This window comes from Dromiciops gliroides, chromosome 4, assembly GCF_019393635.1.
Source record: "Dromiciops gliroides isolate mDroGli1 chromosome 4, mDroGli1.pri, whole genome shotgun sequence".
In the NCBI taxonomy this organism is placed as follows: Eukaryota; Metazoa; Chordata; class Mammalia; order Microbiotheria; family Microbiotheriidae; genus Dromiciops; species Dromiciops gliroides.
Genome location: NC_057864.1, coordinates 237,578,850 through 237,591,516, shown reverse-complemented (window position 1 = coordinate 237,591,516; position 12,667 = coordinate 237,578,850). Strand labels below are relative to the sequence as shown.

The following is a 12,667-nucleotide window of genomic DNA, read 5'->3' as shown; positions in this document are numbered from 1 at the left end:
GAACGGAGTTTACCTCATGACAAAGTTTCTCACCTTCTTTTTCTGTTTCTGTTTCTCGAATCTTACTGACCATTGACACATCCTTATATCCCATCCAGCTCAAACTAGCTTTAATTGATAAATTTTCAGTGTGAGCATTTACAACTTGGAAATCAGCAAACATTACAAATCAGGGTTTGATTTATTTTTGTCTTGATTGTCTAGACCTAAGAAAATTATGCAAAAGTTGCTAATAATGCAGATTCAATTTAAAAGTGTATCCTGGGTTTTCAGGAAGGTGATTGATAAACCTTTACCATCATACCCCTAATACCATCTTTTCTTTTTCTTTTTACAATACAATTGCTTTCTGATCACAAAATTCAGTCATAGCAATCCAGGAAAGCAGACCTTTCTTTCTTAAAATACCTGAGTTTTGGTCACACTTCCCTTTCTCCACAGACACTTATGTAAAGTAAGTTATAGAGAAATGATTCTTTCAACTCAGAGATTCTCGAATGAAACAAAATACCCAAGTGTAGTTTAGGGAATTTCCCTTTGTGTTGTTGCTCTCATCCAGAACATCCGTGAACCTCACTATATGGTATAACTAGGTGTAACTCCCTAGCAATGGTCTCCTGGTATCTCAGGTCTTGGCTGCTACCTGGCCTTGTGTCCTGAGATCAGAGGTTTCTTCCTGAGGTCTCTCCACCCCTGGCTCCATCCTCATCCCTGCTCTTTCCCCAGGCATTGGTATTGCAAACAAGGAGCCTGTTATATGGTACCATGTAATATGATATCATAACCCTCCTCATAAGCACATAATTTATGAAATTCAACCAAAAATACCTTTTTTCCATCTATGACAAATTGAAATTAGAGCTGATGGAAAACAACCACAAATTCCAGTGAGCCATCTTTAGCCAGAGAACCCAAGGCACTCACATCTCCTCTCTCCATTATTGATTTTCTTTCCCGATCCAATTGGTTGGCTGGCTTCCGTACACTGCAAATTTTCTCAAGCTTCACCTGCACTTCTACGAATCTCCCAGAAGGTGGCACTGCTAGACCTTTCTTCTGTCATGGGCTATGTCTAAGTATTGAAGAAGGGTATTCCTGTTAAGGAAGGGGCACAGTTTCTCTTTTTATAGCTAATGCAGAACCAGACAAGTTTACTCCCACTTTGATACCTCTCTCATGCTTTTCAGGTCCTACCACCCTCTGGCCTCACATAAGAATTTATTGGGGAGGCAGGACTTTGACTGAAAGGAAGCCAGGGAAGCCAGGAAGTATAGATGGGAACAGAAGGTAAAAATGTCCAGAGTTAGAAGATTTTGGGACTGACATGGTGATGTCTGTACTGCAGGAATATAAATTTGATAGCTGAATGGAGAATGAACAAGAGTGGGGAGAGACCAAACAGCAGGTCATTGCAATAGTCCAGGTGTTGGTTGATGAAGGCCTGAACTAGGGTCTTTGCAGTGTCAGAGGAGAGATGGGAAAATATATAAGAGAAGTTACAAAGGTAGAAATTATAAAACTTGGCAATTGATTGGATATGGGGGAGGTGTAAGGGAGATGAGGATTAAGGAATGACAAATAGGTAGTGAACCTGAATGACAGGGAAGGTGGTGGCACCCTCCATAGTAATAAAAAAGTTAGGAAGGGAGTTTTGGGGAAATGATAATACATTTCAAATGTCTAATAGACAGTTAGAAATGGAAGACCAGGAAGAATAGGACTGGATAAATAAATCTTAGAATCATCTGCATAGATACGATCATTGAATTCATGGGACCTGGTGAGATCACTAAGTGAAATAACATATGGGGAGAAGAAAAAAGGAGCCAGGAAGGATTCTCATGCTACATTTATGGATAGTGGTGTGGTGTCAGTGAGGAGCCAGGAAAGGGCACTGAGAAGAAGCAAATAGACAAGTAGAGAGAGAACATTGTCACAGAAACCTAGAGAACCTTCTACCATGGAGAAGAAGGTGATGGACAGTGTCAAAAGCCTCAGTATTATCTATAACAACTTCAGAGGATAGGGATTCCAGGCCTGCTTCATGGCTCATGCAACCATGAAAAACCCATTTAAATTCCTTGAGACTCAATTTTCCCATTTTTTAAATAGTGCAGTTGAATTAGCTCAGGGTTTTTTTTTTTTTTTAATGGTGTGTGTGTGTGTGTGTGTGTGTGTGTGTGTGTGTGTGTGTGTGTGTGTGTGTGATCTCTTTGGCAGTGTGCTTGAAGCCAATGGATCCTTTCTCAGAAAAATATCTTTAAAATGTGTAGTAAAGGGGGCAGCTAGGTGGCACAGTGGATAGAGCACTGGCCCTGGATTCAGGAGGACCTGAGTTCAAATCCAGTCTCAGACACTTGACATTTACAAGCTGTGTGACCCTGGGCAAATCGCTTAACCCTCATTGCCTAAAAAAAAAAAAATTAAAAATGTGTAGTAAAATAAAATGTATAGGATTATAAAGGAAACCAAAGATTAGTGAAAATGAAGATGCATTTTTTTCCTAGGCAAGTTCACAGATATCCTGAATCTACGAATGTACTGTGGACCCTAGTTTAAGAAGCACTAGACTAGATGATCAGACTAGACTAGAATTCCATTCTGGTTCCATTCCAAGATATTTCAGAGGATACATACCTGCCAATCGTACATTATTTATATGTGTGGTTTTAGTCACTCATACCAAACTGTACAATCAATTTTGTAGATGAGGAAACCAAAGGTCACAGTGGTAGGGCATGATCCAAAGAATCATTCACAATAAAACTACTAGATTGCACTTGATCCATGTAAATGTAGAGTCCTAATAAGGGGCTGCCTTTATTAACACATGCATTTTTCCAGTTTTTAAAAAATATTTATTTGTCATCATTGTAAAAGTTTCCATGAACTACTTTTCTTCAATAAAATGTAGTCATCATGGGATTTAAGAGTCCCAGGGAGAAAATATGAAATAAAGATTTTCTTTTTCTCTTGTTCAGAGAGAAGGAAAATCAAAGTAGAATTTGTAATTGGAAACTTGGATGAAGTTGAACAAAGAAAGCTAATGCAATGGGAAACTATTCCTCATGCTAATGATATATAACGGTAAAAATACAGTAAGGTATCCTGTCAGGTAATTACTTATTGAAGCAATGTAGTGGGAAAAGGGAATTAATTTGTACCTAGGTGTTCACATTTATTTACCTCTTGTCTTATGTTGCATCTTTCTCTTTGTATATAGTTGATTTTATGTTCTTGTTCAAATACCACCATCTTTAAGAGGTCCCTTTCCCCTACCATGCTTTAGGGTTTACTTCTAAGATTATTATTTTTTTTTTGGTGGAGCAATGAGGGTTAAGTGACTTGCCCAGGGTCACACAACTAGTAAGTGTCAAATGTCTGAAGCTGGATTTGAATTCAGGTCCTCCTGAATCCAGGGTGGGTGCTTTATCCACTGTGCCACCTAGCTGCCTCTCTAAGATTATCTTTTATCTATATTGTATATAACTTGCATGTACCTATGCATTTATATGCTTTATTTGCCATTATACTATAAGCTCCTTAAGGGCAGGACTATTTTTTTGGTCTTTCTTTTGATCTTTTATACTTAGAACAAGGCCCTTCACAGAGTAAGCGCTTAATAAATGTTTATTGAATGAGTGACTGGTTTGGTGAGAAAGAGTTTTCTTTTTTCTGGCAAAAAATAAGCCCACCACTAATTGTTGTGTTCTTGCTGCTCTCATCCCAGCCTCCCAGCTGGGTCTGTACACTCAAGATTAGGTACCAAGAGTCTGATATAATGAAAAGAGTAATGAAATTAGAGAACCTGGTGACTCTTCTTATTTCCTGTGTGACTTTGGGCTAGTTCCTTCATCCCTCTTGCCTTTTATTCATCAGTATAATGAAAAGATTAAACTAGGTGATCCTTGAGTTCTCTTTTAGTTTTAAATTTATAATTTGACCTCTGATTATCTGACATTGTCAGTTCCTGGTATTGTAAGCATAATGCTTATGAGGAAATGATGAACACAGCACCTAAATGTCCCAGTTTGAAAGGGTCTCAGTGGGGATCTGATTTGGCCCACAAATAACTAGGAACCCTATCTGCAATATAGCAAGAAATGGCCACCCACACTTCAACTTAATTCAGAAGGAAATAGAACCTTTTGGATCTAGTAAATGAGTTCAGGCTCTTATGAATAAGTACTGCAAAACAAAGGAAAATAATTCAATATGATGAAACAGAATCATATTAAATTTGAGGACATAAATGAACTTAATTGAAATCACTTTACTGGCGAATTTAATAGGCTACCTTAGTTCTCAGGACTGGGGATCTTAATTAAGGTAAAGTGATAAGTGAACTTAAATGAAATCACTTCATTGGAGAACTTAATTGGCCACCTAAGTTTACTTGATTGGAGACCTTAATTGAGATCACCTGTTTCATGACCTATTTGAAATCACTTCACTTGAGACCTTAATTGGATACCTTGTTCACTTAATTGGGGACCTTAATTGGGGTCAATTGATAAGTGAACTTAATTGAAATCACTTTACTGGAGAACTTCATTGGCTACTTTAGTTCAAGTGATTGGGGACCTCATTGAAGTCATGTGATAAGTTCACCTAATTGAAATCACCTCAGTAGAGAACTTAATGGCTACCTTAGGTCTCATGATTGGAGACCTTAATTGAAATCACCTGAAACATGAACTTAATTGAAATCACTTTACTAGAGAACATAATTGGCTTCCTTAGTTGACTTTACTGGGGACCTCAATTGAGGTCATGTGATAAGTGAACTTAACTGAAATCACCTCAGTAGAGAACTTAATTGGCTAACTTAATTCACTTGATTCTGGATGTTGATTGAGGTCACTTGATAAGTGAAATTAATTAGGGGCAGCTAGGTTTTTCAGTGGATAGAGTACTAGTTCTGGAGTAGAGGACCTGAGTTCAAATCTCACCTCAAACACTTATTAGCTGTGTGACCCTGGGCAAGTCACTTAACCCCAGTTGCCTTAAACATTTGGGGCCATCTCTAGTCATCCTGAAATATATCTTGCTATTGGACCCAGATGTCTCTGGAGGAGAGAGTGAGCTTGGTGACCTAAGCCCTCCCTCATTTAAATCCAATTCACTGCAAGTCATGACATCACCCAATGTCATGGTCCTTCCTCCTCAGAACAAAGGACCACCACCAACAACAAAAATGAAATGAACTGAAATCACTTCACTGGAGATTAATTCACCTTATTGGGGACCTTTCGGGTCCCCTTGAAGTCACTTCATTTGAGAACTTAATTGGCTACCTTAGTTTATATGATTGTGTGCCTTAATTGAGGTCACTTGATAATTGACCTTAATTGAAATCACTTCACTGATGGACTTAATTGGTTACCTTAGTTTTCCTGATTGGGGACCTTAATTGGGGTCACTTGATAAGTGAACTTAATTGAAATAACTTTCCAGAGAACTTAATTGGCTAATGGAGTCTGAATGCTGATTGAAGCATACTTTAAAAAAAAATTATTTTTAATTCTTTTTTTGGTTTGTGTGGTTTTTTTCACAACATGACTAACATGGAAATATGCATGACTCCAGATGTATAACCTATATAAAATTACTTGCCTTCTCAAGGAGGGACAGGGGAGGGAAGGAGAGAGAGAACTTGGGACTCAAAACTTTTAAAAATGAACATTAAAATTTATTTTACATGTAATTGGGGAAAATAAAATATTAAATAGAAAAAAAATAATTTATATTAAGTATTAGGATGTTAGGCTAAAGCAGTGCTAGAACAGGGAAGGGAACACAACCAGTAGGGACTCAGGCTGATTACAGTAAAAAAGAGATACCCTCAACCTCTTAGGGTATTACTAGAACTCAGAGAAATGGATGTAGACAAATTGACTCTGAGGTAGTGAGCCAGAGAATACTCATTACCTATTCCTATGCCACAGACATTTCATAATTCGTGGAAACCTCAAGTGAAATCAAAATGATGCCACTCATATGCTATTGCAGTGTAAGTGTTCTTTCATCCAAAATGGTTATCATTCAGGAAGTTGTTAGATAGAATTTTGGGGTATCCTCCTTGGATTCAAGTTGTTGGTTTTTTTTTTATCTCTGGAGGTACAGTCAGCTTTTGATCAGTTAGTTTTCAAGGCCTAGTGACACATATGCCAATAATGTCTAGTCGAACAATTCTTCCAGCTATTATGAAGCTAAGATCTTCTGGAGGCCATAGTAATACACATTTAAGTATCTCATATTATTTATTTTGCTTATTTGTTGATAGTTAATACTATGGTAGTAGGATATGCCTATTAGGACAATGCTAATCAACTAGTTGACAAGACTCACTGAAATAGGCCCTCAATAACTAGGGAATTAGAGAGTAGGGAGGAGGAAATATCTGTGTGGAATTCCCCCATAGACCAAATTTAGTATTTTAATATTACAAGTAACAGAATATATGTCTTGTGTTAAGTAACACTAAGACCCAATGATATTAGTTCACAGACATATGACTGGAAAGACCTCACATGACAATTAGTTCAACTCTCATTTCATAGATGAGGAATTTGAGGCCTAGGAAGGTTAAATGATTTGTCCAAGGTCACATAGGTAGTACTGGGGTAATATTTGAACCCTAAAGTGAGTTATCTTTCCTGTTATTAATGGGAGGAGAAAAAAATATCTATATAAGCACTCCTAGCACCATTACTTGTGATTTAAAAAAAGAGTGAAGAAAATTTTGTGGCCAAACGATTGGGAAATGCTTGTAAAATGACATGTGTATAGGGGCAGTTCAAATCTAGCCTTAGACCCTTGACACTAGCTGTGTGACCCTGGGCAAGTCACTTAACCCTCATTGCCCTGCAAAAACAAAACAAAATAAAAAAAGACTGTTCACTTAACTCCAATTGCCTCACAACCCCCCCCAAAACAAAACAAAACAAAACAAAACAAAAAACAACTACATGTGTATGAATGTTGAAAGGCAGTGTAGTATAATCCAGACAGCAAGAGTCAGGAAGATCTCAGTACATCTGACAAATAGGAGGTTTGTAACAATGAGAAAATCACTTAACTCCTCAGTGCCTCAGTCAACTCTTTAAGATTATAAATTGTAGAATACTTGCTCATCAGTTCCATGGCTCATAGTGTTCCTCCCTTCCCAGACATTCTACCATATACTTGGGGACTTTGATTTATATAGTCCATAGTGAAGGGGTTAGAGCACTGGTCTTGTGAACCAGAGAGTGAAAGTTCAAATAGAGTACCAGGCCTGGAATCAGAAGACCTGAGTTCAAGTTCAGTCTCAGGTGCTATATACCTGGACAAATCACTTAACCTGTTTGCCTCAGTTTCCTCAACTCTAAAATGGAGATGATAATGACAGCTACCTCAGGATTATTTCAAAGATTCAATGAGATTATTTTTTAATTTAATTTTTAATTCATGGAATAAAAAAAGCATTTCCATAACATAGTACAATAAAAAAAAGAGATTGCACCTGAAACTGCAAATCTACTATGCAGAACTTGCTATTCCTTTCAAATATACACTAAAATTATCATGTAAATTTATTTTCTTTCCCATTTCCCACCACCACCACCATAGGGATAGCTACCATTAGACACAAATAGGTATATATGTAAAATTATTCTAGACATCAGTTCTTTCTCGGGATATAGATAGTCTTTCCTCCTATGTCCTTTATAGTTAATTTGGTATTTATAATAGTCAAATGATTGGTTCAAAATTGTTTTTAAAACAATGTTGCTTTTGCTATTACTGTATACAATGTTCTCTTGGTTCTGCTCATTTTGCTCTTCATTATTTCATGCAAGTCTTTCCACGTTTTTCTAAGATCATTGAGCTCATTATTTCTTATAGCACAGTAGTATTCCATCACATATATTCCATTTTATACCACAATTGTTCAGCCATTCCCCAACTGATGGTCATCCCTGCAATTTCCAGTTCTTTGCCATCACCAAGAGAACTGCTAAAAACATTTTAGAACATATAGGTTCAGGGGTGGCTAGGTGGCGCAGTGGATAAAGCACAGGCCCTGGATTCAGGAGTACCTGAGTTCAAATACAGCCTTAGACACTTGACACTTACTAGCTGTGTAACCCTGGGCAAGTCACTTAACCGCCCATTGCCCTGCAAAAAAAAAAAAAAAAAAAGAACATATAGGTTCTTTTCCTTTTTCTCTAATCATCTTTGGAAATAGACCTAATAGTGGTATTGCTGGGCCAAAGGGCATAGACAGTTCAATAATTCTTTGGGCATAATTCCAGATTGATTGCTCTCCCAAATGGATGGATCAGTTCACAATTCCACCAATGATGAGTTAGTGTACCAATTTTTCTCTATCTCTTCTAACATTTGTCGCCTTCATCTTCAATCGTTTTAGCCAGTTTGGTGGATGTAAAATGATATCTCAAGTTTGTTTTAATTTGCATTTCTCTAATAAATAGTGACAGAACATTTTTTCATATGACTATAAATTGTTTTGATTTCCTCATTGAAAAATTGTCTGTTCATATCAATTGGGGAATGATTCATATTCTTATAGATTTGACAAAGTTCTTTATATATTTCATATATGAGAATGTGTATAATTGCAGGCCCCCCCCATTTTTTGCTTTTCTTCTGATATTGGCTATATTTGTTTTATTTGTACAAAAGCCTTTTTTTTTTGTTTTTTGCAGGGCAATGAGGGTTAAGTGACTTGCCCAGGGTCACACAGCTAGTAAGTGTCAAGTGTCTGAGGCCAGATTTGAACTCAGGTCCTTCTGAATCCAGGGCTGGTGCTTTATCCACTGAGCCACCTAGCTGCCCCTACAAAAGCCCTTTTAATTTAATGTAATCACAATGATGCATTTTACACCTAACTTTGTACTCTATCTCTTGTTAATTCATAAATTATTCACCTCTCCATAAGTCTGATAAGTAATATGTTCCATGTTCTAATTTTCTTGTAATCTCTTTATATCTAGGTCATATATCCATTTTGACCTCATCTTGGTAAATCAATGGAATAGAGTAGGCATACAATTTATAGCAGCAAATAAACATAATAACCTTGTATTTTCCAAGTAATAAAGACTTAAGATTTTGCAATAAGAATTTATTATTTTGTAAAAATTGTGGGAAAACTGGAGATAATATTTTTCAAAAGCGCTTAACACAGAGTCTGGCACATAGTAGGTAATGTATAAATGCTTACTCCCTTCTTGGCTTCCTTTCAAATACCGACTTCATCAAATATAGACTTCATCAGTGTCCATTATCTGAACTATTACTCTATAGTAGCTACTCATGGTAGTAGTCAAACCCTTGATCTTGTCATAAACTAAGTGCTCCAGCCCTATATTTCATAATTGTGATATTCCTCTATGTGACCATAACCTCTTTTCCTTCAATCATTGTGGGAGGGAGGGTGGAAATCAATTCATAATTTAGAATAAAGCCCGAATAAGCTTAATTCAGAAACACATAACTCTGGGGAGAATTTAAAGGGAAGATCTCCCTTGACATAGGCCTATAGTTAGCTTTATATACACTAAGGAAAACAGTCTGGTTTTTGCTGCTCCTGCTGCTGTTGTTATTATTATTATTTTGGTTTTTAATTACTTCAATTGCTTCTGTAAATGTAACAGGGCAACATATTTCTCTCTTTCTGGCCTTGCAAGTAGAAAAAGGAAATTTGTTGGACTCAGGAGAGATCAGGAAAAGAGACTTATTCTTTATATGTGGTTGGCCTTGGGAATACTTGGGGGGGTGGGGAGGGAGAGCTCAAAGGCAGATAATTTTATGTGACCGCTTGTTTTAACTGATATGAAGTTACTCATATCAAGAGATGGAGATATGCCTATTTCTCTACACTTTGATCTCTCCTTACTTTCCCAGTCTATCACCCATTCTTTTGACTTACTTTTCTTCCTTCAAAATCTTGACCCCAAATTTAACCAGTTCAACTTTTTACACTGTCCTCTATTCCTAAGCACCTTTCCTCATCTGTTGAATCATCATCCATCCCTTTCCAAACCAAAACCCTTAATTCATTACACTCTCCTTCTCCTCTACTTCTACTTATGTGCTGCTGAATGCAGGTGAAGGAAGTAAAAAAAAAAATTATTCTGACTGGGTTCACTCAAATTTAGGTTATGTCAACTCAACTGGACATTCATTATTATCAACACATCCAAATGTATTCTTTTCTGATTGATTCTCTATTCCACTCCCCTCAGAATCTATTCCAAACCTTCTCTTTTCTCTTTAAATCAGCCTTTCTTGCCAATGCCATCCTTTAACCTGTGCCCTTGATCCCATTCTCTCCACTCACCTCTAGTACCCTTTCAATTATGCCCTTTCTCTACAAATTTCAATTTTACCTTATCCACCAACTTTCCTTCTGCTTACATACACAGATCTTATCTTAAAAAAAGAAAAAGAAAAAACTCTTTCCTTATTTCTTCCATTGTACAAGCTATCATTCTATATTTCTCCTCTCATTCATAGCCAAGCTCTGAGAAAATGCTACCTATTTTTTTCCTCATAATTTTCATTTTCTCACTTCAAATTCACCTCCAAGCTCATGTACTCTCTCTTCTGACCTCTTCACTCAATTGAAAGTGTTCTTCCCAAATACATTGTCTATTTATGAAATCCAATAGCCTTTTCTTAGTCCTTATCCTTCTTGACTTTTGTGCATATCTGATGTTAACAGCACATTTCTCCTAGATACCCTCTCTTCCCTGAATAATATATTCTATTGTTCTCTTCTGGTTCTCCTCCTCCTACCTGTCCTCAGTCTGTTTTCCTAGGTCATCATCCTTGTCCCACTCCTTATACACAAGTGTATCCGGGGGCCCTTTTCTCTTCTCCTTCTAAACACTCATCAAGATGAATCAATAAACAAACATTTATTAAGGACCTATTCTGTAACAGGCACTGGGAATACAAAGACAAACATGGGATAGTCTTGGCCTTCCAGAAGCTGACATATTAGTGAAACAATATATACATAAGTAGGTATGTACAAATTGTATACAAGGTTAAAAAAAATTTTTTTTTGGTAAGTAAGGGCACCAGGACCTGAGGGGGTGATGTTTAGGAAGAACTCCTATGTAGAACAGTGGTGTCAAATAGAAAGGGGATCACTAATCTGTACAGAAGGATCCCTGTGAGTTGCATATAAACTAAGTTTTAAGATATAATATTGTCTATGTTTTATTTTATTTTGTTAAACATTTACTGGTTACATTTTAATGTTATTCCAGTAAAACTTGTGTTATATGAAGCCCACAGGCCCTCTGATGTAGAAGGTGGTGAGTTAGTAGAATTTTGAAGGAAATGAGAAATTCCAAGAGTCAGAGATGCTGAAGGGATACATCTTAGACATAGGAGACAAACAGTACAAAGACCTGAAGATAGAAGATGGAATATTAGATTTGAGAAACATAATATATTCCTATAGAATATAGGAGTAATATATAATAAATTCTAGAAATATGAGGATGTTACATGTTAGAAACATTGTTTGGTGAAATTTGTGATGGTTGTGAAAGACCTTAAATGACAGAGGAGTTTATATTTGATCCTAGAAGCCAGCAGATTTTTTTTTTTCTGAGTAGGCAAGTGAACATTAGACCTGAAATTGAGGAAAATCACTTGGCCATCTCTTCATAGGATGGATTAGAAAGATAAGAAACTTGAGACAAATGACCATTTGGGAGACTATTATAATAGTCCTGAGCAGAAATGATAAAGTCCTGAACTATAGGAGGTAGCCATATGGGTAGAGAGAAGGAAATGGATATTTCAGTAAGAGATACTGTTGAGGTAGAACCGACAAGAGTTGAAAACTGATTGGATATGGTGGCGAAGAGTCAAGTTTAACAGCAAGGCTATTAACCTGGAGGACTAGAAGAATGATGGTACTCTTGACAAAAATAGGGACACTTGGAAAAGAAGTGGGTTTGGGAGAAAGATAAATTGTTTTGAACATACTGAGTTTTAAGTGCCTGCAAACCATCCAGGATGTCCATTAGGCAGCCAGTGATGTTAAGAGTGCAGCTTAGGGGGCAGCTAGATGGCACAGTGGATAGAGCACCGGCCCTGGAGTCAGGAGTACCTGAGTTCAAATCCAGCCTCAGACAGTTAACACTTACTGGCTGTGTGATCCTAGGCAAGTCACTTAACCCCAATTGCCTCACACACACACAAAAAAGAGTGCAGCTTAGGAAAGAGACCAAGGCTGGATATAGAGATTATTGAGTCATATACATAGAAACTGACCCCAGGGAAACAGTTCTAACAAGCAGCAGAGTTGGATATTGGGAAAGCAAAAGTTACCATGGGAGAACCACAGCTCACAGCTACAGTGATGGGGTCAGTATCTCTTGACTTGAAAGGCTAGACAACATTCTTCTCCTCTGACAACTGTGTGTCTGATGTTTACCTGCCAGCCATGGACCCCAAATGTAATTGCGAGAATGATGGCTCTTGCACCTGTTCAGGCTCCTGCAAATGCAGATCGTGCCAGTGCACCTCCTCCAAGAAAAGCTGCTGCTCCTACTGCCCATAAGGATGTGCCAAGGGTGCCCAGGGCTGTGTCTGCAAAGCCCCCCAGTCTGAGAGTTGCAGCTGCTACCATTGA

The 12,667-nt window shown here is 37.4% G+C and overlaps 1 pseudogene; it reads left to right on the top strand.

The window, feature by feature from the left end:
• Positions 1-12,478: 12,478 nt before the first annotated feature.
• LOC122726199 lies at positions 12,479-12,667 on the top strand (annotated as a pseudogene).